The 26,964-nt window shown below is 48.4% G+C and overlaps 2 protein-coding genes across 6 annotated transcripts in view; one reads left to right on the top strand and one right to left on the bottom strand.

The window, feature by feature from the left end:
* The window catches only part of LOC146868161 (uncharacterized), a 190,110-nt gene that overhangs the window by 140,676 nt on the left and 22,470 nt on the right, over positions 1-26,964 (bottom strand). The gene's annotated exons all lie outside the window — the stretch shown is intronic.
* LOC146868160 (uncharacterized) overlaps positions 24,248-26,964 on the top strand; it is a 402,248-nt gene continuing 399,531 nt past the window's right edge. For all 3 annotated transcript variants that reach the window (XR_014962423.1, XR_014962424.1, XM_085609058.1), the window contains exons 1-2: positions 24,248-24,621; positions 25,023-25,102. The gene's annotated coding sequence lies outside the window, so the exon portion shown is untranslated. The remainder of the gene's footprint in view (positions 24,622-25,022; positions 25,103-26,964) is intronic.

Below are 26,964 nucleotides of genomic sequence, written 5' to 3'. Positions count from 1 at the left end.
AAGCTCCGGCAAGCGCGTCAGAGGGAAGGCGAGACCATGGACGCTTTCCATGCTCGGCTGCGAGAATTGCCCAGTACCTGCACGGACGATGACCAGAATAAGGAAGTAAGAGCCCAAGCGATCCAAGGATGCCGCAACAAACATCTTCGGACCCTCATACTGCGGCAACCAGGTATCACCCTGGAAGATATTCTTATCCTGGCAAGGTCGCACAAGCTTTCTGATGCCAGAGCCACGGTCATGGACGCCGCACTTACCCAGCAAGCAGAAAAGCCAGGAACAATAAAGACTGAACGAGCGGATGCTATACGACCTCCATCCCGAGACGCCCGAGGACGATAGCTGACCAGAAACCCGCGAGGGCCACGCTGTGGCTACTGCGGTAATGAAGAACATCCGCCCGAGGAATGCTCTGCACAAGGTGACGTGCTCTAAGTGCGGCATCCCCAATCACTATGCAAGCGTCTGCAGAGGAGGGGCACGAAGCAGAGGAACTCGTGGAAGACGTCTGCCATCTAAGGCAGTACGGCAGCTATCGCTCGATGAAGCGGACATCCCCAAAATGGCGAAAATTCCAGCCAACCGGAGGCAGTATCTAAAAGATTTATCCACAGATGACGAGGCTGAAGCCTATATGATATCCTTTGCGAGTGATCTAAAAAGAAGACGGAGACCCCAACCGACGTGCACCATCGAAATTGCAGGAACACCAGTGACGGCTCTAATCGACACAGGAGCGCCTGTAAATGTAATGGGCTGCCAGCAGTAAAAACAACTGAAGCCAAAGCCGGTGTTAACCCCGTTGAATGTGGAAATCCTGATATACGGAAGCCATAAACCACTACCTCTCAAAGGGAAGATGATGGTGCAAGTCAAGTCGAACCCTCACGAGGTCACCACGACGTTCCACGTCATAGACCGAGAGCCAGACATCTTAGTGAGTAGCCATACAGCGGAAGATCTGGGGCTAGTGACATTCGCCAACACGGTCAAGACCCTGCAGGCCGACGATCTACTTGAGCTTTTCCCACAACTCTTCAAAGACCTTGGATGCATGAGGAGAGATCCCGTGAAGTTGCACATCGACAAGGCAGTGAAACCAGTTGCCCTACGACACCGGCGCATACCTTTTCATCTCAGGCCACACGTTGAGCAAGAGCTGTGAAACCTAGATCAGCAGGGAGTGATCGAAAAGGTCACAGGACCGACACCATGTGTATCGCCCATGGTCATCGTGGAGAAACCGAAACAGCCAGGGAAGATAAGCCTCTGCATCGACATGCGTATGCCGAATCAAGCAATAAAGCGGGAGAGCCGTACTCCAACGGCCGACAACATACTAGCTGATCTAAACGGTTCCCGATGGTTTTCCAAACTCGACCTCAAGGCGGGGTACTACCAGCTGAAGCTGGCGGAGGAAAGCAGGTATATCACGACTTTCTCAACTCACCTGGTGCTACGCCGCTACAAAAGACTCAATTTCGGCATATCTTCGGCAGCAGAAATCTTTCAAAATGCAGTCCGGGAAATGCTGTTAGGGCTCCAGGGAGTTCTCAACGTCAGTGATGATATACTTATTCACTCAGCAACACTGGAAGAACACCATCGCCATCTCAGAGCCACCTTGCAACGCTTGGTCGACCATGGTGTGACACTTCACCGGGATAAATGCCAGTTCTTCCAAAAGTCGATTGAGTTATTTGGCTACGTGTTCAACCAAGACGGAGTGCAGGTGGACCCCAGGAAATCACAAGCCATTCAGCAAGCACCAGCACCCAGCACAGCATCGGAAGTTCAGAGCTTTTTGGGCATGGCCACATATTGTGGATGGTTCATACCCAATCTGGCTACGATGGCTGAACCTTTCAGAGCCCTCATGAAGAAGGATGCAGTGTGGCGATGGGGAAAAGAAGAAGAAGAAGCATTCCAAAAGGTCAAGTCGACACTGCTGAGCAAAACCACTATGGCCTATTTTGACACTGCACGACGTACAGCAGTAGTAGTGGACGCCAGCCCCGTAGGATTAGGGGCACTCCTTGCCCAAGAAGTAGAGCCAGGAAAGTGGGTTCCCCTAGCATTTGCGAGCAAAGCGCTCACTCCAACCGAAGCCCGTTACTCCCAAATTGAACGAGAGGCGCTAGCCATCAAGTGGGCCTGTAACCACTTTCATCTCTACATCAGTGGACATCCTTCAAAATTGTAACTGACCACCAGCCACTACTTCCGCAGTTCAGAGGCACCGCTCCGCACCCACCGTCCAGGATCGAACGGTGGACCATACAGCTACAGCATTATCAAATGGACATGGAGTACAGGCCCGGTGCCATGAACCTGCTGACTTCCTGTCGAGGCACCCGTTGGACGTACTCCCAGGAAATACAAGACAAGAGCAATGTACCGAAGAATATGTATGCATGCCGTCTCAATGGGCCTGTCCACAAGCCCTTACGACAGAGGAGATAAAAGCGGAAACGGACAATGATGCAGTACTTCAAAAAGTACTAGAGGCCCTACGCAGTGGATCATGGGAAGGCTTCCTCCAAGGCATCACAGGATGGAACGAACCAGACCGACTCCGGCTAGGGAAAATGTGGTGAGTCCACGACGAACTAAGCACGTCTGATAGTGGCGTTATACTATGAGGGTCACGGGTCATTATCCCAATAGGCCTCCAGGAACGAGCAACAATTCTAGCGCATGAAGACCACCAAGGTACCGTGAGAATGAAATCACGAATGCGAGAAAAGGTGTGGTTCCCTGGTTTACAGGCCGCTGTGGACACCGTCGTGAGGAACTGCCGGGCCTGCCAGCTCACCAGCAACCCAGAAGTACCAACACCGGTGATAACAGAGGATCCAGCACCTTCCCCGTGGTCGTGGGTGAGCCTAGATTTCGGGAGCTTCCCAGATGGAAGAGTCACCACAGTCCTAGTCGACAGCTACACGAAGTATCCTATTGTAGAGGTCATACCGTCCACATCGTTCAACCATTTGCAGCCGGTGCTCGAGAAAGCGTTTGCGCTCTTCGGTCTGCCTCAAGTCGTGAAAACTGACAATGGACCTCCGTTCCAAGGAGGAGAATTTAAGGAGCTGCTAACGCAACTAGGAATCAAACACCACCTTATCACTCCTCAATGGCTCCAAGCCAATGGTGAAGCAGAACGGTTCATCCGAACATTAAATAAGATCCTTTGAATATTGGCAGCCGAACAAGCTGATCCTGAAATGGCACTTCACCGATTCTTGAGAGAATATCGCAGTACCCCACACTGCCCGACACAACGGTCGCCGTGGGCACTAATGCTAACCGGTCCCCGGCGAGATACCATTCCAGTGGCCGACAACTGGGTGCCTGAACCCTACGATCCCGTCGACGCGCAAACTGGACGAAGAGCCACGAACGACAAAGCAAGCAGCCGGAGAAGAGCACGGTCGAGAATCATAGCGCCTGGATGCACCATCCTGGTGCGCCATCGTCGCAGCGGATGGAAATTCCGCACCGCATATGAGCCTGGACTATGGACAGTAATAAACATCAATGGAACGGCCCTCACAGCTAAGAAAGGAGGAGAGATCATCACCCAGAACATCTCCTGGTTTAAACAAGTACAACCGGACGATGCCGACCTGGTACACCCCGGCAGACTAGAAGTGGAGGACCTTCCAGATAACAGTTTGTCACCCCGTTCCTGAAACCGTCACTCCAACCACGGATGGTGGGCAGTCCAGTGTCATGGAAACACTGCCAGCCGTCAGCCCGATGAGAAGTCGACAAGATGTGCAATGACGATACAGCCTGAGGCCAAATCCTAGGCCGAGCAAGAGACTGACGGATTTTGTATGTTGATTCGTCATTGACAAATTCCCGTTGAACACTAATTTGGGATAGGATGTAGTGGTCTAGTTGTTTCTCCCAGAGACTGCCTCCATAGCCCGGAAGGGCACCCATGCATTGTAACACTCTCTGGCCAGGCGTGGCCAGAGAGCATAAATAAACGGGCGGAGGTCGCACGGGACTTCCGGCCCAGACTGTATGCCATGAGTGCGTGTCTTCATTCCAGTGTGCCTAATTAAATAGAATTACCTTAGCACTTAGCATAGCGCTACAGCCAGTATGGGTGGTGACTGAGCCGATGGGACAACTCTGGGCCTTGACCAACTCCTAAATTGGCATCAGGACAAAGTAAACTGGTACTTGCAAATCCACACCTTCTACTTGAATCCATGTGGAAGTGGCCCCACTTCCCTCGATGCAGCGCCAACCGAGGTCTTTGACATGAAGCCAGGAACAGAACACCTGCAGTGGATAGCCCGTGAGCCTGTGTGTGTGAGAAGGAAGCTGTGAGAGAAAGGAGAGTGCACACTTCTTGTGGCTGTTAGCCGCTGGTCGGAGTAGACCTTCGGACCCAGCCTTGCTGCATCGGCCAACACTCTCCTATAGAGCAGTAAGGCCATCCCTGGGGAGCAACCAGCCCCTAAGACCGCTGCAAATTGCAAATCCTCGCCCACTAGAAGGCACCACCAAATAACCTAAAAAAAACGTTTTTTTGTAAAAAAGAAGAAATAAACTGTTGTACTGGGAAATCCCACAGCCAAACAGCAGGTATTCAGAGAAAAGCACAGGTATCTGCAATATACACCTGCAGAAGAGATAGCACACTGGTAACAGCAGAGCAGAAGGTGAGCCCAGCGCTTAGTGGGCCAGGGAAGCTGCAAGGGATCCAGAGAACATTGTGCACCACGTGACCAACTAATATTCCCCCAGGTGCAGGAGAGGCAAACTCTCTACATAAAGTGCACAAGGCACCACACAGTACACTGCAGAAGACCCATGAACTGCACGCTATCACAATATCCTAAAAAGCATGCAGGTGGGCTGACAACAGATTACAAATCTTGGCCATGTAATTACCAAAACGATTAAGACTGGCAAACAGCTCAGGGCCCACGAAAGGGCTTTACTACTTCGTCCAACAACACAGATGAAGTTGCGGCATCAAAGGCTGCCTCACCGGTGAGCACTGGCATCACACCAGTCCATCGGCTATGAAATATAGATAAACAGAGGGCAGACTAACAGCACCAAGGCTGTCATCTAGATGGAATCAGGTCTTCTCCAGTATTGTCTCTTTTATAGATTCACATGCTTGAATCTTTTCCGTCGTGATGGTGGGACTCCCAAAGTAACAGTAATAATAGTAGTGGTAAAGAATTAGCATTAACTCCATTGAAAAACAATAGTATTTAGTAACCCATTTATATTGTTTTAAAACATTCAATCTTCAGTCAATCAGAGCTGAGACTCTGGAGTACTCATCCCCTGCAGAGCTACTATACGTCAGTTTTCTTACCGCAAGTCGTGTGTTAGGGAGTCACCCTGAGCTCTGCTCAGCTTCAGTGTTTCTCTGTTACCCTTTTGACCTCCAACTTCCTGATATCACTTCATCTCATTCCAGAATCTGAGGTGCAGCTGCAGAGTGTTTTGTCTGTTTCTCACAGAATGTCAGAGTCTAAAAAAGGGCTGTTTAGGCCCTGCAAGACTTGTGGGAAAAGCAGACTCTTCTCTGAGGATCCTCATAAGGAATGTCTGTATTGTCTCTATCTGGACCATAAGCCCAGAGAATGAAAGTACTGCCATACGTTTTCCGCAAAAACCCTTAAGGACAGAGAGAGAAGATTACTTTTATGGCTCCAGAGGAAAAAGGCAGCCTCTGACTCAGGCTCTGAGAGTGAGGAGAAAGCTCAATCCTCTTCCAGGAAAAGAAAAGAGGGAGAATCGTCCTCTCGCCACAGAGACATTTAAAGATCCCAGTCTCAGGGTAAAGAGACATCTGAGGAGAAAAGATCCAATTAAGACCAGGCTGGCCCTTCCACTTTTCTTCAGAGATCTGGTTCAGCACCTCCGTCTGCTCCTCACGCCCTCAAAGAGTCTTCTACACCGACAGACCGTCTGTCGACAGCACAGTCGTCGAAAAATTTTCAATTTACAGCTAAGGGCACAGTTTCAGGCACATTGTTGACGGTCTTGCCAGCGACTGCGACGATGATCAAGACGCTTACGGCAACAGCGTCTTCAAGCAAGGACGTGATTTTAACTCTGTCGGCGACAAGAACATCCCTGATGACGAAGATTTCCTTGCCGACCACCTCACCGTTGACGGCTGCACCAATAATTGCCCCGTCAATTTAGTCTCCTCAAGCCGCCTCATCGGCGTTGCAACCAGCATGTCGTCTATATATTTTAAATCCAAAGCCATCGCTTCAGGACTTTTCCAAGATCTCTCCTTTGCCTCCAGCTCACTTCCTGGATTTCCAGGAGTCAGAAGATGAAGGCCTATTTGGCCCTGCATACAGCCCTTACCAATGGGGGGTTAAATGTCAGGAGTCGGAGGAAGATGTGGATGACAAACCTATAGGGAGACTACTCCTTCACTCATAGGAGTCCCCCCTCCGCTCAGTGCTTGGATACCTTTCAGGAGCATTACCCATATGAAGAGCAGGAGGAGGAACACCATTTCCTCCAGGAACCCTCCGTCAATGTCCCTATATCCTTAGTTACACAGACTTGTCTCTCATGTTAAATGACTACTATGCACGCTTCCCGGATGCCAACTCTGCTCAATGGCCCACACCTGTCATTGCTCCTGCTCCACAAAGCATGCTAAGACATCTGAAGGAAAAGGTAATACCTCAGGTTATTTCCATCCCGGATCATCTACAAGACAGAGATGATCAGCAGTTGGCGGAGGGTGCGCTTCACACAGATCCGGATGCTCCTGATGAATGGGATGAATATATTGACCTAATGCCACCGTATCCTACCCCGCCAGCAGCTGATTCGCCGCCTACAGATATCAGAGGTTTTCACGACCTTCTAGAGATGGTTTAAAAACGATTTGACCTCCCTATGAAAGCTAAGCAGGCTTAGTGTTTTCAGTATTACTTTAAACCTGGCACACCTCGCACAACTCGGTCTATCTCTATTGTAGATTTCTTGTGGCAGGAGGGCCTCAAACTAATGAAGGCACCAGCGTCCATTCCCGCTGTAGTACCTAAGCTTGTCAAAAAATATAAGCCCCTGAAAATTCCCCCACATGCCTTAGTGGCCACCCATCGCCAGATTCAGTTATCATGCAAGCTGCACAGAGGAGGGCCAAGAATCTTGCATCGTCCCACCGGATAAAGAAGGTGGCAGTCTTCACAACATAGGCAAAAGATTTTCTGCCCTGGCGGCCACTTCCATCCGAGCCTCCAATACCATGGCCATCATTGAGAGATATGACCGCCAGGTATGGTCAGACATTTTGTCTTTGCTGGAGTATTTCCCTGAGGGCAGGAAGAAGGAGGCAAGAGACATTCTATGGGAAGGAGAAAGGACCTCTTCCGAGATTATTGACATCTACATGGACATATTGTCCACTGCCTTCAGGCAGAGGGCTGGAGCGGCGGTGTTGAGACACCAGGTATGGATTAAGACCACCACTTTCCGTCCTGAGGTGCAGGCTAATGGGTTGGACATGCCGTTTGACTGAGAATGTCTTTTTGGTAAGCACATCAATGAGGCACTCCAGTCAATCAAGTCAGACACTGACCAAATCGCTCAGCAGCTTGCAGCAGAGAAAATTTCAGTTCTTTCGAGGCAGAGGGAAAGGATAATATCTCTCTACCGCAGTTTCAGCAGCGGTTTCAGACTTATTCCCAACAGGCTTACCATCCATCAGATTCAACCCAGGTCTACTGCCCAAACACAACTCCATCTTATTTAAGGGCATCAGGATACCGACATCCACCAATGGCTGGAAGGTCTCAGGATTCCAGCAGGAGACAATGAGAAGCCGCAGGCCCTTGCACCCCACAGTCCCACTTCAATTTGGTCCCGCCTTGTCCAAATTCTTTTATCAATGGAAGTTAATATCTTCTGATAAATGGGTGTTAGACCTTTCCCAGCACGGTCATGCCCTGAAACATGTTCAACAACCTCTGGATTTTCCTCCATGGAAGACATTGCATTGCCCTCTTCCAGTTCTCAAAAATGAAATTCAATTATACCTCTCCAAACAGGCAATAGAAGCGATTCCACTCCATCAGCGCCATCTGAGATTCTACTCCCACTTCTTCCTCATCAAGAAGACAAGGAAATGGAGGCAAATAATGGACCTCAGGTTATTGAATAAGTTCATCAAAATTCAACCATTCAGGATGCTCTCTCTCTCCAGGAGATCCTGATTCTCATGGATATGGGGGACTATCTCTCCTCTTTCGATCTGCTGGATGCATATTTCCACATCCCCTTACTTCCCAAGCATCGCATGTTTCTCAGGTTCGAAGTGGCAGGGTGCGACTATTAATTCAAGGTGCTACCCTTGAATTAGGTTGAAGTCAGCAACCAGAGTCATCACCAGCTGCATGGCCCTGGTAGCAGCCTTTCTCCACGGTCCGGTCACCAGGTATTTCCCTACCTGGATGATTGGCTAATCAAAGCTTCATCCTTCCAGGCAGCCATGTGGTGTACAGACGCCTGCTGGCAACTATTTCAGTCCCTAGGGCTCCACCTCAACGAAGAAAAATCATCTTTCATTTCTCCCAGGTCGCTGGTTTTCCTAGGAGCAGTCCTCGATAAAGCTTGCAAAGGCTTTTTCCACAGCAGAAAGGATTTCATGTCACTAAAATATAACACATCTGCTGTCATGAGCCACATAAATCTCCTAGAGCTGAAGGCTGTATTTCTTGGCCTTCAAGCCTTCCTTCCAAGGATCCGGGTATCTTCTGCCCTCGTCAGGACGGACAACACCACCACCATGTTCTATCTGCTCAAACAGGGTGGGACGAGATCTCAGGTTCTCTCAGCCCAAGCACAACAGATATGGGAGTGGCTGATAACCAATGGCATTTAATTAAAGGTGGAGCATGTTCCGGGAGTACAAAACGAGTGGGCTGTCTCCCTCAGCAGCGACACCAAACAGTGTCACAAGTGGGAGCTCAGCGACAAGCAACTACAAAGTGACTCAGTTTACTTAAGTTCAGAGACGCCGAGGGATAACTGACAATCATGTCAGTCAGCATGACGTCGGACCGCCCACCCCCTTCAGAGTCTGAAGGGGGTGGGCGGTCCGGCGTCATGTTGACTGACATGCATGATATATTGCCAGACCAGGGGCAGGCAGCACCACAAGGGCGCATGACTGGTAAAGGTCGGTGAATTTTTCCGCCGCACTAGTGTCTGCTCAGGCTGGCGCATGCCCATTAGGAGAGTGAGGGATGATCAAAGGCTCAACCCTCGGTCTCCTAATGGTCAGGCGAGCGGCGAGTAACCCTGCTGCGGCATCGAATTCCTTCTGAGCTGTGCCTCTGTCTCCACACACTTGGACCCATACTGATGTAGCCTCTTCCATGTCGGCTGCACGGATCCAATGCTGGCCGATCGTCTGTCTGCCGCTGTTTCTGGAGTGCCGCCCGCACATTCGCCCTCGCAATCGCTGAATACCATCAGGGCTGTGTTGCTGTATGGTTTCCGCAGTGTGGACGGACGGTGTTCCGTGAGAATCCTCAACTGACTCTGGGCCCCCGTTTTTGATCCTCTGGCCTCGCTAGCGATTAATGAGCTGTGTTCTACCGGGATCCCAGACTGAGGCCGGACGGTGCTCCGTGGACGGGCTGATTTCCGCACATCAGTTTCTTGAGTGAGTATCTCTCACCGATCCTGCTTGCGCCTTTGGCCTGCTGGCGTCAAATCTCCCTTAAAGCTGTGCTTCTGCCGGGGTCCCGGACAGCGGCATTGAATTCCCTCGGAGCTGTGCCTCTGCCGAGCAGCCGGACTGTGGCCGGACGGTGCTCCGCAGACGGGCTAATTTCTTTGCTTGGCCCGACGACTCTCTGTTTGTGGATGTGCACCCCCCTGGCGTTCTTCCCCTGCTGCTCGATGATGACCCACCGGCTGATCTCCACTCCTCCTGTGTGCAGCTATTTTGCCTGTTGCTTGTTCGTCAGCCCTCCTGCAACCTCGGCTGCTGCAGTGTGAGCTGTTCACCGGACCCGCCGGCGTTTCTGCACTCCTCCTGTATGCAGCTATTTCGTCCATCTCTTGTTCTCGAGCCCTCCTGCACCCTTGACTGTGTAAGCTGTTCCCTACCCTCACACCAACCTGAAAAGAGGCTGACGAGGCCTTGACACGTGAGCTGAGTCCTCACTACCTCCTTTCCGACCATCCTCAAATGCTCTAACAGGGCTCATCGTCCTTTCCCGGCTCCCACCACCGTGGCTTCCGTTCCCTTCCTCCGCTCTGTTCCTTGCTATGAGCCTGAGACACAGAGATCTGCTTGGAATCTCTAGGCCCGTCCGCTCCTTGTTCTTTGATTGCGGGCTGCTGTGGAGACCGACTGGTTGGATTGGGCTCACAGGCCCACGTTCTGTCGGCTGACTGTGGGATCAGTGGGGGTGAGTTGGAACCCTCTTACCCCTCTTTGGCCTTGGAGCTGCTCGCAGAGTTGGAGCGATATCGGCTGATCTCTATGGCGGAGTCGTGTAGTCGATCCCCTGCTGTTGGCCATGGAGGCAGCCTGGATTGTCGTGAGCGCCTGTTTTTTCTAGCTTATTTATTTATTTTACATCGCGAGCCTTCCGGTCCTACGAGGACTGGGTTGCCTGGGGTACTCTCGCGCTGTCTTTGTGACCCGGAGGGCTGCCCTCGCACTTGCGCTGAGCCCCGGAGGTCTGACTCGCACTGGAAGGGCTGCCCTCGCACTTGCGTTGAGCCCCGGAGGTCTGACTTGCGCTGGAAGGGCTGCCCTCGCACTTGCGCTGAGCCCCGGTGGTCTGATTCGCGCTGGAAGGGCTGCCCTCACACTTCCATTTGTGCTGAGCCCCGGAGAACAGAAGCGTGCTGGAAGGAATGTTGCGCTGAAGAGGCCTGGATTGCTCCCACGGTGGTTGTGCGGCGCGGGGGAGCGGAGCTCCTGGTCTTGATGGACACACGGGTGAGTCTGAACCCTCTTGCCCTTGTTGCGTGTGCCTTTGAGACTAACCTGGATTTATTTTTGACCAAAGTCCCCTGCTGGGAAGGCGCCTCGCTGAGGTGCATAACTCCCGGGCTTGCTGACATGATGAGGTTTTTGGGCTGACTATTTCCCCTACAACCAGCACGTTGCTCTGAGCTGTTGATCTCTAACCTACTTGCTGGTTGTCTGGAGCCACAACCACTACTCAGGGAGGAGCTTACCCAAGCTACCATAGGTCTTTTCACCGACCTCCAGTCAAGGGATATGTGATGGGTCACCACTCTTTTTCTTCTGTGTTGCTCAAGGACCCTTCAATTCAAGACCTATTCTAAATATACGATTAGTAAGGCAGGACACTTCACTAGCTAGTTTATGGGGAGGCCATCTCTTAGTTCAGTCAAGTTGCACTAAGGCACATTTAGTATACTCTCAGTCCGGACTGTGTTAGAAAGGTTGGACTGTGCCCCCTGGCCCACTAGGACTCGGCCCGATTGCAATCTACCTGGTTGTCCCCCTGGACTGAGCCAAATATTGATTACTGTAAAAACATGGTTGGTGGGGCCCTGACCTCTTGTGAGTTTGGGAGATACACTGCTATAAATGTTTTACACTGCAGTTAATATGGCACTTTAGAGTTTAGTGTATATACTGCATAAAATTGTATGATAACTACCACCCTGCCTTATGCTTGATTCCGGACTGTGCCTCGGCATTTCTTCTTCGGCCTGTGTCCTGATTGTATCTCGGAATTTCTACCGTTCAACCATGCGCCCACCCGGAACTCGAATCTTGTGCGCTACGGACCCAACTCCTGGTCCATTAACTACCCAGACAAAATGACCAGTAATGCAAAAAAGAACTTCAAGCATAGTACTCTAAAACAACACCTGGAAACACTCATTGTAGATAACTACCACACAGCGACCAACGGCAACACGAAAACTAACTTCATTTTCTACACAAATCGCCCGGCTAAGTGGAAAACCACCTTCTCTCTTCACCTTCAAGTCGCCAAGTCAGTAATCATTCCCTATGGTGAAAATATCTCCACTACCATCTCCCCGACCTTCAAAGGGGAACTCACCATCTCCATCTACAGAACTGGAACCATTCTCATACAGGCCACCGACCCGCACCCCACCACTTTTGACCGCCACTTCCCCACACTTCTTTCCTCGTTAACTCAACTGAGCCGTCAAACCATATCTCTCCAACCCACCATCACCCTTACTAATAACGTGGAAGTGATCCAATCTCCCTGCCCTGAAGAACCTCTCTTCAACTCATGGACATCCACCATCACTCACTATAATCACACTACCCCTATCATTACTCTCCGCCGCCAAACACCCACAATTATTACACCTACTGAGCACACCAGGAACAATTAACAAACACTACAAGACCAATCTGGATCTTGACAGCTCAGACTCTAACCTCTGCCCTACCGCGACCGAAATCCCCACAGGCACTCTCCGCTCTACCCCTGATAATCTGAACCCTCCCTCACAAACTACCTCTTCCTCCAACACAGACCATCTTCCCCCGACCCTTACTTCCCCCATGTCCAACGTCATCTCCAATCCAGTGGTCACTCTCCCCCCTACTACCACTGCACACTCCCCCTCCGATGTCCCACATCCACAGACACAACCGGTCTCCACCGCTTACCTTACCGACAACCCCCGTGGCATCCCCATGTCCAACGTCGTCACCAATCCAACAAACACGTTCCCCCTATTATCACTACATGCTCCCCCTCCGCCGTCGCACACCCACATACACAACCTGCCTTCTCCGCTAATCTCATTGACATTCCCCGGATCTCTGACTTCTTACCTAGAATTTCTCTCCCTCCTCACTTGGACAGTAGACCCTCTCCTCCTCCTTTGAACTCCTTGAATGGGAGCATTACTAATCCGGCTCCCCGCGTCCAACCTCTCCCCTCTCCTAATCCCACTGATTCCGTCCAATCCCTGACCCCTGTTCACTCTCCCTCCAAAGACCCAAGTCATTCTCGGCAGTGGCGTAGCTAGAGCTTGTGGCGCCCGGGGCTATCCCTCAGATTTCCGCCCCTGGAGAGGGGGTGGGGGGTGCTGGGGGAAAAGGACGGTGAGCACTTGAAAGAGGTCCGAGAGACACGTAGTATTGCCGCTAATAGTTACCTCGATCATGCACGTTACATGCACATACATGACGCGGTCCAAGGCTACACAGTTGAATAGACCGGTGACTGGCAGTACAAAAGAGAACACACAGACTGCATGATCCATCTGGGGTCTCAGAAAAACCGCATGTGCCATCCATCAGAGAGCTGCGTGAACAATTACCTGGTAATCCCCTCAGCACAATGCAAACATGCACATACGTCACACTGTTCAGGGATCCATCATCTACAGCTGACATTAAATGACCATACATCATGGTCCCCCCATTAAAGCAGTGGGGACCTGCACAAACGTGATGTGCTCTGGGGACCCAAAACCAACGTAACAGTGTCGAAGCCTGTGATTCTTTATCTTTCAAAAACAGCAAATTAATTATTCACAGGGAATGACTCACTGTGTGCCCTTAGAACTAAACGCAGCACAAAGGGGTCAGTCAGCTCCACCTTGCCAACACAGACCGGATACAAAGCCCACTCTGGTGGCCCAAAGGCAACAACCAGGGGTCGCGCCCGGTCATTACTGCTAAGCAGCAGCAACCAACTCCCTGGGAATGAAAAGACGTGTGCTCCTGGGACCCAAAACCAGCTTGTAATAGTGCATCTCTCCTTCATAGCAGCCTCAGAACACACATGGTGCACAGCCTGCCCGGGGGCCCAAAGCTAAAAAACAGGGAGGGGCAACATATTATCATCACAATCCTTAAACACAGCTGTAAGGGCCATGGGAACATGTTCAACTCTATCCAAGGCCCGGGACAAACTGCTCCGGCGCTGCGGCACTCCTTGAATATTCAGATAAAACATTACATTTTTCTGCGATTTTGTTTTCACATTACTTTCATGGTAACCAACAGTGTTAAAAGTCTACAAGAACAATAAAATGTATAATAAAGTGTCAGGTACGGAACGGCAAGGCTTGCACACGTCCCAGCTTGTCATTCTTTCATACACCTTGACTTCTGTGACCAAAAGAAATTGTCAGAACCACCGGTCGACTAACCCCTCGCCTTGGATAAGAATACACTCCAAAGTCCAAAAGGTTGTGTGAATTAATTTTGCATTAACTACTGCTCAGGATGATGTATAGATAGCCATTCGGTTCCTACTCAGGGTTTTAGCCTGTCTGTTACATTAGTAGATGTGCCAGTAAAAGTCTAGGTAAGTTTCTATTTGTGAATCACCAGAACTCGGACTGATACAACCATGCAGCCACTGAAAGACACCAACCAGGGCACAATTCCGGGGTGCACAGCGTCCACCCATTATTTTCACTGGGATAACGCCGTCCACCCTGCCAAGAAGTTGGCCCCACAGAAATATGCTGAACTTGTCCAGGTGTCATTTTCAGACTCCTAGACACGTTCAGCAGCACCTGCACATTGACTGCTTTTCATTCCTAGCAGCAACGTGCAGGCAGCGAGGTTTTTTTTTCTTTCATATTTATCTCCAGCTGGACCAAAGATAAACGGCAAGTTAAGGGGCCATTAGGTCTCCTTTTGATCGAGTGGCCTGGAACTTCACACTTAAATGTAAATATAACGGAGGGAAACAAAAGCACACAGCTGGTTATCTCTTCACAGGTACTTAAGAGAGGCATGCTTTTGACTTTGTTAGGCCCCTTTATGTAAGTGCATGAACTGTAAGTATCTCAGATGTGTTGGTCGGTCCCAATATTTACACACAATTTAAATAGAACTATTTTACTTTCTTTCATAACGCTACACATCCCAATGCGGTGTCAGAGCGATTTACATAACATACAGATTGAAAATAAATCATGCAAGCATGTAAATCAGTGTACAAGATTTGTTGCATGAGTCAGTGACGGTTAAAAGTTGTAGCAGTCACCTATCCTAAATAGCTCACTGTGCTACATTAAAAGGCTTACTATTTATGAACTGCAAGTAACAAAAGGATCGGTGTTCACAGCGGTAACCTTACCTAGCTACATTAAACAAAATCTGTCATCTGCATATTACATGATGTGCTTTGCAGGCACATTAACCTTCTATACTACTATACTAGCCTACAACAAGTCAGGACTATTGGCTTTGTCAATGGTTATTGGTTGCATAAGATAAATAAGCTGCAGCTATGGCTTGTTACATATAATATTGAAAAAGCTTCCACTTAAAGCCCTGGTGACAATACCACAATGTTACTGCTCTTGCATTTCAAAAAGAGAGCAGCAGGGCACAATGGGGCTTCAAGCCATTGTGAGACATTAGGATGATCATGAAAAACGCTCATTTTCCAGTTCACAATGACCTAGGTTGGGCCAGGGCAATCCTTGGGTGGGCCTGGCCCACCCTCTAGAACCGGGCCTGGTTGTAAGTATGATGTTACTTGTTGTATCACATAGCTGGATGCAATGACAGAAACAGCAAAATACAAGTCAGGCGGCACACTATGCTAAACACAGATTTTTAGGGTAAGTGTTTTAAAGGCACGCCCTTAATTAAATCGGCCACCCCCCTTTGAGAGACACCCCCCAGTTTTTTCATCCCACTTAAAGCCCTGTTGGCAGCTATGCTGCCACTCACTAAATATCCCCAAAACTCTTCTATTACCTCACTCGTGACTCGCACCAGGGTCACTATGGCGGGGGGGGCGGTTGGTTCGAACTTCGTTCACTTAGCAGCCAGACCAGTCTCCAGAGCCAGCAAATTGCCCAGAGATCACACTGACTGCCCCAGGCCAGAATGAGCGCAAGAGCGCGTTGCGTGAAGTGCGTGATGCGTCACTGCTACGTCGTTCTCATCACGAGGGCAGGGCTGGCCAAAACAAATCATTTTTTTAATGTCGCCCAGGGCTGTCATTGGTAGCGCTCGCGCGCTACAAGATTGATTGACGGACCTGGAGGCTAGGAGGAAACAATAGTAAAGACTAGGGGCCTCATGTAGGAAGCCTAATACCGGTCGGTAATGGCCGATTTTCGGTAAATATACCGTTACCGACCGGTATTTAGGCTTTTGAGATGTAGGGGGATCATTTCATGATTCGGTATTTACCGAATCGGTAATTTTACCGATTCGGTAAATACCGAATCATGAAATGAGATGTAGGGGGAGTGTGTGGTGGGTGTGGGGATTCGTTATTTACCACCAACTAAAGGTTGGTGGTAAATAACGAATAGGTGTAAAAAAGCATTTTTGTGCACGTTTAAGTGTGCAATGTGGCAGACATACATGCCCTTAGGGCATGTATGTGCGCCACATGTGCACACATGGCCGAATCAGGGGTGCAACAGGGTGTCAATGTGACACCCTGCCACCCTTGCATGTGCTTCCCCCATTACCGAATCGGTATTTACCGAATTGGTAATGAGGCATACCTTCCCATCAATGGGAAGGTATGCCTCATTACCGAATCGGTAAATACCGATTCGGTAATTACCGAAGTTCTACGAATCGGTAATTTTTACCGCATAAATACCTACATAGCATTTACCACTTCATAAATACCGAATCGGTATGATTTGGTATTTATGAAGTGGTAAATGCCAGGCCACCTACATGAGGCCCTAGAGGTCTAGAGCTGAGGACATAGAAACGCGGGACGTCGTGGCAATTTTGGAAGCACTGTGACTGCCAGTGCTGCTGCAGGTCAGTGCTGACTGCGCTCAGCGCGCACTTTCAAACTGGGCCACGCGCGCGGCACTGGTGGCCCGTTGCGCACGCGGCAGCCTTTATAATTTATTAGCAGACACAGTGTCCCCAAATAAATTATAAAGGCCGCCGCGGCCGCAACAGGCCACCAGAGCCGCGCAGCCCCCCCCCAAAATTGTGCCGCCTGGGGCGGACTGCCCCCACAGCCCCCCCCTACCTACGCCAGTGATTCTCGGCCCCTACCTAAAACCTTAAACTTTTTCAGCTCAATAGCACAGCAACTGAACAGAATGGAGCTGAAAATTAACTCCCTTGCTGCTGATTTCCTATACTTACAACAAGATCTTTTCAACAGGACCAAGCCGCCGTGCTCCCTCTCCCCGGGTAGATTTCCTCCCACCCCACTCAATACCGCTCCCTTGGCCCCACAGTGCACCCCTCGTCCCTCCAGTCCGTCAGCGAGTCAGGCACTTCGACCCAACCGGGATCGCCAACCCTTTTCGAAACCGAAACCTGATGAGATCAACGACTCTTACCTAGCTTTGAGCCAGAAGTCAGACCCTTTCCCCATCCCTGTTATTATCGGCACTAACAGAATCCCTAAAAAAGTCCAATCACCTAGACCACCTGCTCAATACTCCTCTATCCACCTTACTCCCCCCATCATCAAGGCTCCCTGTCCTCTCTCTTGCATGCTCCTCAACTGCAGATCAGCAGTACAACACGCCACAGACATTGCTGAAGCTCTACTCGCTGAAGAAATTGACATCGCTTTCCTCACTGAATCCTGGCTCAATGTCCACTCCACCCCCATTCTTGACATTCTCACCCCTCCAGGGTACACCATCATCAGACAAGACAGACCGATCAAAACTGGGGGAGGACTAGCCATCATTCACAAGGCAGGAATACAGATTACCAAACTTAAACCTGCAGAATACCTATCGTTTGAATACCTGGGTGTCGAACTCACTGCCAAGGGCACCTCACCCATCAAATTCCACACCATCTACCATCCTCCTGGAGAGCGTACCCTTTTCCCCGAAGAACTAACAGACCTAATATAACGGTTCTCCATGACAGACACTAAAGACGTGTTCCTGGGTGACCTCAATATCCACTGGAACGATCCAGAAGACTCCACTGCCCAGAACCTATCCAACCTACTTGAAATATATAACCTCAAACAACTCTGCAATAAACCAACTCACATCAAAGGTGCAACACTGGATGCGATCATTACCAACAATGATCTGGTCTCTCTGAGAGCGATTTCTCCCATTGACTGGTCCGACCACCACCTCATTCTGTTCAAGATTGATGCACTTGGCTTCCACTAACCTATTCATGATGACAAACCTAAACCCTGGACCAGAAATATCAAAGAAGTCCCTTTATTCGAACTTGAATCCAGGATTCATGCCCATCTTCAACTCCAACCCTCATGATTGACGTCCGATGACCTCACTACACACTTTAACTCAAAAATGACAGAGGTTCTAGACCAAGTAGCACCTCTCAAACTCAAAGAATTGAGGTGAACCAAATCTAAACCCTGGTTTAACGTGAATCTGAATGAGGAAAGGCGTCAACTCAGACAAACGGAAAGGTCTTGGAGACTAAACCTCTCGACCTTACACCTAGCGCAACTTAGATCTGCTCGGCAAGCATACAAAAAACACATTTTCAGTGAAAATGCATCTTTCTTCTGCAGCCAACTAGGTCTGGCGAAAAACAGACCGAGAGAACTCTTCAACATTGTCAAAAGCCAAACAAACTGCACTCCCTCTCAAGAAATCAAAGCCACCAATAAGTGTTGTGAAGAAATTGCCACCTTCTTCACTAATAAAGTCTCAAAAATTGATCAATCCTTCATCCAAACCTCTAACCATCCTTCCCTCTTAACCTGACTCACTCTAACCACCCCTGATCATTCAGAAAGAGTTCTTAACAAGGACAATCAGGCCTGCCTCCAGCTAAAAAACAATGCGCATTGGTCCGACTTTGAGCTAATGTCGGAAAATGAGGTCTTCAGTATAATTTCTAACCTAAAACCTTCCTCCCACACTATGGACCCCATCCCATCCACAATCATAAAAGAACTCAACCACACCATTTCCCCTTTCTGGACAAAAATCATCAACACCTCTCTCACCTCAGGCTGTGTCCCAGACTCCCTTCAACTTGGTCAAATCACACCCATTCTCAAAAAACCAGGGGCCGACCCTAATGATCTCAACAACCTCAGACCTATCTCCAACCTCCCATTCCTTGCAAAAACATTGGAGAAATGCGTTCTTCACCAACTCAACAAACACATTGATGAGTTCAACCTCCTCAACACCTTTCAATCAGGATTCAGGAAAGGCTGTAGCACAGAAACAGCTATGCTCAACGTCTCTGACGATATTCACAAGGCTTTAGATGAAGGTGATGCCTGTCTACTCATCCTTATTGACCTATCTGCGGCATTCGACACAGTAAATCATCCAGTACTTCTGGAGACCTTGTCGAAGCGCTCCGGCATCAATGGCACAGTACTAAAATGGTTCACCTCCTTCCTTCAACACCGCTCGCAACAAATTAAAATCAACTCCTGTCTCTCGAAGCGAACAAAAGTCACACTTGGGGTCCCGCAAGGCTCGATTCTCTCCCCGGCCCTCTTCAATCTTTTCATGGAGACCCTCACAATCATCTTGAAAAAAGCTGGAGTGAATTGCCACCTTTACGCTGATGACACCCAAATCTATTTCAAAATCAAGTCTCCCAGCGACATCCAACACCTCAATGCCACTCTAACCGAGATCCAAACTTGGTTCATCGCTAACCACTTAAAGCTCAACCCAGATAAAACAGAACTAATCCTATTCTCTCCAAAAAGCAACCATCATCCAATCCAAGAGTGGCTCAAGAATCTTGTCGCCCTAAACTGCCCCATCATCAGTTAACTCTCTAGGCATCACCCTTGACAAGAACTTAACTATGGAGGCCTACATCAAAAATTCTGCAAAAAGTGCTCTTTTCTCTCTAAAACACCTCAAGAAATTGAAACCTTTTCTTCTCCATGATGACCTCAAGACAGTAGTCCAATCCCTAGTTCTCTCTAAAATCGACTACAGGAACACCATCCTAACAGGGACTCCAGAAGCTCACCTAGCCCCTCTAGGGGCAGTGTTGAACATGGCCGATCGACTTGTATCTGGAGTAAAAAGATTTGAACACATCACTCCAGCTCTCAACTCCCTCAACTGGCTTCCTATGGAAGGGAGGTGTATTTACAAACTGGCCTGCATCACACACAAAACCCTTACCTCTCCGGCCCCTAACTACCTGAACAACAAACTGGTAAGAGCAGGTCAATCCAGAACGCTGAGATGCTCAAACTCACTCCTTCTTATTCCTCTGAAACTGAAAAAGAAAACCACACAATACCATTGTTCTCTAGCAACGCTCCCAGGATGTGGAACGCTCTCCCTAGAGTCCTCAGATGCAACCCCTCCTTCTCCTGTTTCACCTGAAAATCCATCTCCTTAACAAATACTTTCCTGACCAACGTCAACTTACCTAGACTTCAATATTCGAGTTTACTCCTCTCTCTTGACATTCAAGGATAGTTGGTGACCGGACTGTGTTAACCAACTTATCTTCCATGCTGTATGTTTTTTATCCCTGGTTTGCTTCCTTACTGCCTGCCTACTATGTAATGCAATTTCCGTCTGTTTTTTCTTTACAGTATGTATGTAAAGCGCTCTGATATCTACGGGTCAATCTAGCCCTATATAAAACTTTTAAACTAAAAAAAAAAAAATCCTGGCGCTGCTGGAGCAGCGGCAGTATTGGCTGAGGGGTTGCCACTCCAGTGAAGGCGCCAAGGGCTCAGCAGAGGCGGCGCGGACCGGCGGTCAGGTAAGTTTTCTTTTTTTTTGTATTTTAATTCCCCGGCTTTCTCTTCATGGTGCATCATCATCTCGCTGACGCCGATGCTGTTTGAAGTGTGTGGGGCTGACTGTAATAATATCCAGGAGTTAGGAGTGTGTGTGTTTGGGGGATAGGCTGTTAGGAGTGGGGGAGTGGTGGGTACTTACAATTTAAATATCCCGGGGTTAGGAGTGGGGGGTGAGAGGGGGATGACTGACTATAATAATATACCGGGTTAGGAGTGTGGAGGTCGAGGGTGGGGGGCGACTGTAATAATATATCAGGGTTAGGAGTGGTGAGAGGTTTGTCGTGGTATTTGCTAATATTATTCCCGCAATTTTCTGTCACAGGCTCAGTCGACCTGGCGAATGCTGGTCCATATAGTAATTCCTGCAAATGTCTGGTGTATTGGTATTTTCTAAAACCAATAAACTGTTGTCATTAAAAAAAAGAAAGGAAGATAGCTGGGTCTCACTCAAGATGGCCATCGCTCGGGTGACCCCGTTTTCAAGGCTAGTATGTCAACCTGCTGAGTTTCTAAAGACACCTCGGTGCATTCTGGTTATTATAGTCTTTTACGTCTGCTGGCAAACCTCTAGATTGAGACATATCCTCTGGGTGGCAGTTTAAAAACAGAGTCATGCAAGACTTGGTAACATGAGAGCTTTGCATCCGGGGGCTTGGGTCCTCGGGGTCCCAAGGGCAAGACAAACTGTACAAGGCCTCACTCAGCAAAGCTATGTCTCATATCAACGTTTCTATGATTTAGGCAGCTGTTGGCTTTGCTTGGCACACACACTCAGATAAATCCACCAATAGGGGGACAAGCATGGAAGGGGGGGAGAGGAGAGGGGTTTGGTCTGATGAACCCAAAATGTTTTATGAACTGGGCACAGAGCCGGGAGCAGCAGGCGGTCCCCCAAGGCTGTGCAGTTTTACATCCAAGAAGCTGTCGGTGTTCACTTCACACTCCAAGTGGGGTGCCCACCACAGCTTTCGCCTAACACACACCCACTCTCTGCATGCCAGGAAGGTGCTGAGACAGAGTTTGCGTTCTGTATCATAGTATAAAGTATCGCCCTTTAAGCCTCTTAGCCCATCTAGAAATGTACTGTAATGGCAGAAATGTGCAGGGACTGGACTGCTGCACACTTGGGGCATTACCACTGATTTTAGTAATACTCTAATACTGCACTTTATCGCTGAAATTCTGTGACATGGACCCTCTAGCAAAAAATGTGGAAATATGTGTACAAAAGTATCCCAATCCAGGGCTAATACCACGGAGTAACATTGTTTCATAGGGAGAGTAACCCTAACCACCTAAGAAGACAGGAGAGTATATTTTAGATGTTATATAATTTTCTACTTGGTTCCTAAAATACTTTTTTCCAGTGCTTTAAAAAGAAATAAAGAGTTGCAGGTACTCACTATTTAGTAACTGTTTGCTACTGAGAAGTACCAGTACTCTCCCATTAAATGTATTGCAGCACTGCTGAGATGTGCAGGCAGTCTCCCTTCCAAATTAAAGAAGTGCAGGTACTGAATACCGGACAGTACCTGTTCACTGAAAGCACTGTATTTTTTTAGAGCAAGGGATAGTGATTACAGCTGTGTCCGGGCGATAATCTGATAGAATAAGAAAACAATAAATTAAAACTATAGGGCAAGGTCTGCTTTGTGCTCCAGATCAATAACACATAATGGTTAAATATTTCTGGTGCTAAGGGTATGTCTAATGAAATAAAAGGCACGGTCAAACATTATTGGGATAGTATTGTAAAAGGACACGTGATAGGCTGCCTCAACTCGCTCATCTGGACATATTTCTATATGACTGGTTACAGCCAGCAGCTGTGTGTGCTTCCCGAAGTCTGATTAGAGCACATTTTTCCAATGTTAATGCTGCATGCAGTGCAAGACACTGGGCAAGCATACATTTTAAAGGGCAAAAGTTGTCATGCAGAACAATTTACATATTACAGTAACTGTTGAACAAATTAATGCAAAAAGATATGGGGCAGTTTTTAATGTGTTTAATATTTCAAGACTATACGTTCCCACTGCTTAATAAGCCTTGCTTTATCGCTGCATTCATTTGCTTTAAAATGCACTATTTGCCAATCTTTTTTAAATTTCTTTCTCAGGAGAGGGACTCTACCTAGACCCCAGGTTTGTCCATTGAACTTGTTCACATCGCTAACTAGTGTTTTCTATTTCAAAGGGCAGAGCCAAAGCAGTCTTGCTTAGTACCCTAGCACTCTTCAGAAGTCAGACTTGCTTGGCAACCCAGAAATTATCTGAAATAATGTACAAGTTTTCTTTTATGAATGCCTAGAACTGAATTTTGAGTTAATTTATCACAGAAACAGTGCTGAAAATCGCACCAAAAAGATGGCAATTTTAAAAAAATTCTTCATGGGGGACAACACCCCGAACCCCGCTTATTGCCGTCGGGCTCGCTCGCATACGTTGATTCGTTCCGCATACGCCTTACCAGTTTCAAATTCCACCAGCCGCCACTGAACAACAGGGTGACTTTGGCATGCTTTCAAGCGGCAGGTACAAATCAGCTTACCACAAACTGGCAAAAGATGTTTTGGGAATTTACTAAATTGGTCAGATTTCATAGGGTCAGCTGGGGATCCGGATTTAATTTTATTGCAGAGGGTATCTACCTCTGTCAGAGATAGTAAAGGGAAGGAAAACAATGAGGGAATCGTGGGGTTCGTCCCTTCCTTACAGTACCTGGAGTCCCTCGTCCCCTCCTTACAGCTCACGTTGCCACTCGTGGTGTAGAGGTTTTTATAAATATTCTCTACCTTATTAATGAAATAGGCGCACAAACTCGAGGCAAGTGTTAAGATGTGCTCTCAGCGTTAGAACCTTTCCCTCCCCGCCCTGCGGGCACCCGTACCCATCGTCATTCACCTGTTACTTATGAACCAGCTGCAACTGGGAAGCTGTCATTCTGAGAAGTCGTTGGTTGAGTTGACACGTTTGTGGTCACCGCGGAGTCCTCCTTTCTTGGTTTTCCGTTTTACTTCAATAACGTTCTTCTTGAAATCATCCCGATTTTCGTTCTAATAGCAAGTTACACTAACAACCACCATGTGTCCCTATCTATCCTTTCTTTAGCACGTGGGCCTAGGGCGCTCGCTACAACAATTTTATATGTAGTTACCTGGGAGCTAAAGACCAACAAAATAGTTAACATTTTATTCGTTTTAGCCACCACTTTGACCTCGCCGCAACATTCACTGACCTCCATTGCACTCAAAAAGAACACTTTGACGGCTACTTGGTGGGGCCTTTGTAAATGAAGGTGCCGACAGATCAAGTTAGAAATGGAGGATGTGGCTCCGCCCACTTCTGTTCGTCATAGAAACCAAAGGCCATCGTCATGCAGCTCCACGTCATTAACGTTGCTGACAGGCGACGACGGTTTGAGCCGCCTTAAGTCCTCTGCCCCGCCCGCCCCAGCCTGACGTGCGCTCCTCCCCTTACGTTCCGTGTGACTCCCTGTCACCTGTGGCGCTTTTTAGCTCACAGCACCTGAAACGCGCGCTTGCAATTCCCGCCACTTTCTACTGGTAGCAATGCCCCGTCACTATTCGGGGGCCCCGCGCCCTTACAGCTGCCCACCTAGGGATACTTGCTGCCCCTGTCCCCGTTTCAACTGCTGCAGGTTCAATTACCCGTGTCCACCTTGCCCCAAGAAGACCTGCCCACCTCCTATCTGTGGCAGAACTGCCTGCATCGCAGGATGCTGCCCGCCGATCATCCCACCGCCGCCTGTCTGTCCCATCTTCAGCTGCCTTTGCTCAAAGAGGAGATGCAACCCCTTCTTCCCCAGTTGTTGACCGTTTATACTTTACATTAGCAGGCCTCCATTAGCGCTCAACATGGTTTTCGGTGATCGCCGGCTGATTCAGGTCTGCCTTTTTTCTTTTCCACTTTCCTCTGATTGTATAATGGTCTCTCTCACCCAGGGCCGGCTTTAGGGCAGGGTGGCAGGTGCGACCACACTGGGCGCCGACCTGTGGAGAGGGCGCTGACCTCAGGGAGGCGCTAGGTTTAGCAATATCTTATGATTGAAGAGATGTTGGCACTTTTGCCTGGTGGTAGTGAGTGAATCCAAAGAGGCGGTCATGGGCTGTGGGGGAGCCAGAATGATTGTCGTACCAGGCACCACCAGCGCTAAAGCCGGCCCTGAGCCCACCTTCCGTTTGCCGAACTCCTCCTCCAGTAATGGTCCTTATTTCATCAAAGATTAAACTCTGATTTGACTCCTCTCCACCGACCCATTAGTGTTTCTATTTTATATCTCCTTTAGACTGCCATCATCATCGAATCTTCAGATCAGTCATCAGGGAATAACGACTCCATTCAAATCATCACCCTGTTGTCTGCAAGGTATCTGCACATGTGGCTGCCTTTTAAGTAGTAAAATATAGCATAACTCTTGTGTATTAACTTTATTTTTAACGTGCAATGTTTATTACAACATTTAGAATTTGATCATAATGACCCAATAGATTAAGTTGAAAAAATCAATCTGATAATGCCTTCAGAGTGCAAAAAAAGATTCTGAGGCTTGAATAGGAAATGCCACAAATGTTCTAAGGATAAAGCTTCTGCAATCATTCCAGCATACTGTTAAGGAAGAGATCTTATTTTGACAGTGAATGGAGCTTATCAGTGTGAATAGCTTTAGTTAGAAGTATTGTAAATGCGTGCAGCCAGGGGCAGTTAACAAAAAAGAAGTTCCTTACAAAAGTGAATGAACACAGTAATTCGCCTATGGGAACTGATAAGAACCCCGTTTTTAAGATCTGTTAAATACAAGAGATTTCACAAGCACAATGCGAGCATGTGCCGGCAAAACCTAAAAATTACAAAATAATGAAATAATACTACCCCAAAAATGTGCGTCGTTATGCTGCAAAATTTGAGCTTTCTTGACACAATTTGGTGCTGTCTTGCCACATAATTCCAGTATCTCTGGTTATATGTCCTCATCTTCTTCCATGGGTTTTTGAACGCCACTCACCATTTCGGTGGTGTTTGCCCCTCTGTAATGTGTTTTCTTTTGGTCTCTCCCTAATTCACCCTGCTGTTTCTTTGATGGCTAGTAGCCTTTTTGGCCTAAAGATTGAATAGTCGCATGCACACCCCCCTCCGGGAGTTTACTGTGATTGTGTGCCCAGCTGCTGCTTCATCTGTTATTGGCCGTTCAGTTGTTATTAACTATTACATTCACATTTCTTGCCAACCTCCCAGGGTCGGACTGTGACTGAAAACAGGCCCAGGGTGCCAAAATAAAAGTGGCTTCCATTAGTGATTTAGAAAGCTAAAAATGTGGCACATGTTTGCAAATTGGGGCAGTTTTGAACTTGTAATATATGCCTTCTAAGTGTTTTGCATGGTATGGACAATTACATGGATTTGAGCTTGTTGCAGGCAATGTTTATTTTTAATGTCAAGAAAATCAACAGTATAAACCAGCCCTGTTTACTATAAAACAGGCCCACAAACAGACAAAAAACTAAGGGTGGGCGGCAAATTCAGTTCCGCTCGTGGAACTTGCGAAATTTCGTCATTTTCGTGTTCCGCGTGGAACGTGAAAATGTTGAAACTTCCGCGATCCGCGGCGGAACGGAATTCGGGGGCATGAGGGCAGTAGAAAGTACTCCTGTTGAGTAGAGGTATTGCAGAAAATGGTGGCATCTTTCTGGATAAATATGCAGGTCAGGATTCATTCTGGCACAGTGCTCCTGTCACAAAAATTAAACCTCAACAGGAAGCACTTACAGACATAAATAAAGCAGGTGCCCGAGTTGAAGCTCAAATTCAGTAACTTATTAATCAGCCCAAAAAATTAGTGAGCACGGTCGAGGCTGGGCAGGTGTGCTTTCTCCCCATATCTGCTGCCGAAAATTAGCTTTAATCCTTGATGGTGGTCTTTGCATCCATGAGTTTGTTGAGCGCAATCCCCGTGTAGTTCCTGTGACCAGGAGGCTGCTTTCCCCTCATTTGCTGCTCTGATCGGTCTCTGACCCTATCAGGAGGCATGTGAACTCGCAAAGAGGCCCAAGGTCACTCACAAAGCGCCCAAAGTTACTCACAAAGCTCCCAGGGTCACTCACAAGGCGCCCACAGGTCACTCACAAGGCGCCCACAGGTCACTCACAAGGCGCCCACAGGTCACACACAAAGCACCCAAATTTACTCCCAAAGCGCCCAGGGTCACACACAAAGCGCCAAGGGTCACACAG

This window comes from Triturus cristatus, chromosome 1_2 (assembly GCF_964204655.1).
Source record: "Triturus cristatus chromosome 1_2, aTriCri1.1, whole genome shotgun sequence".
NCBI lineage: Eukaryota > Metazoa > Chordata > Amphibia > Caudata > Salamandridae > Triturus > Triturus cristatus.
Note: the sequence above shows the minus strand (reverse complement) of the source record. Positions and strands in the feature narration are given on the sequence as shown.